This window comes from Galeopterus variegatus, unplaced genomic scaffold (genome assembly GCF_000696425.1).
Source record: "Galeopterus variegatus unplaced genomic scaffold, G_variegatus-3.0.2 Scaffold750, whole genome shotgun sequence".
NCBI classification, from domain to species: Eukaryota; Metazoa; Chordata; class Mammalia; order Dermoptera; family Cynocephalidae; genus Galeopterus; species Galeopterus variegatus.
This window is the reverse complement of record NW_007726861.1, coordinates 305,198-306,013: the sequence shown is the minus strand read 5'-3', so window position 1 is coordinate 306,013 and position 816 is coordinate 305,198.

The following is an 816-nucleotide window of genomic DNA, read 5'->3' as shown; positions in this document are numbered from 1 at the left end:
CCAGGTTTCACGGACGAGCTGCCGACCAGGCCTGAGCGCCTTCCCAGGGACCGTACCACCGCCGGGCGGAGAGGACCGTCGCGGGCCGCCCCACCGAGTATGCGCAGGCCGGGNTTTATTTGTAAGTGTACCACGGGCTCCAAAACAACACTTCATTCTAGCTATACGTGGCAAAATATGTTATGGCAGTGAATCCAGAAGTTTAAATAAGAATGGAATCAAGAATCACTAGGGTCAGACACAAGGAATAGTTTGGTTTTCGCCAGATTTCTTCATTTTTTTCTGAAGTTGGCTGGTATGGGGATCCGAACCCTCGAAGTTGGTGTTATGAACGTCGTGTTCTACCCAACTGTCCCCGAGAGCCGCCCCCTCAAGTCAAAATAAAAAATATTTTTAAAAAGGCTCCTTGATGGATATTGGACTTGAGTGAAACTTGCAGGAATAGTAGTAGTATTTGGACTGGAAGGAAAGGTACAGGTGACAGATACCTCAACTGGAGCTGTCCTACTTCTCGCTAAGATTGATTGGTTTGTTTCTTATTGTGGCTGGCCGGTATCGGCAGGCAGCCGGACTTGGGTTCAGTAACAGATCTGGGGGAGCCTCAGCCAGGAGCTGAGTACCCTGGGTAACAAGTCCATTATCATTTTCATTTATTGAGAGTCCACAAAATTCTCACCATTCAAATCCAGGACAAGAATGATAAAAAACAAACAAACAAACAAACAAACAAACAAAAAAACAGTACGACTAAGACACCAAATCCCTCAGCACTCTGGCTGTGGTGTGAAAGTCGACTTTTTTCCCCCAAAGCCTTTT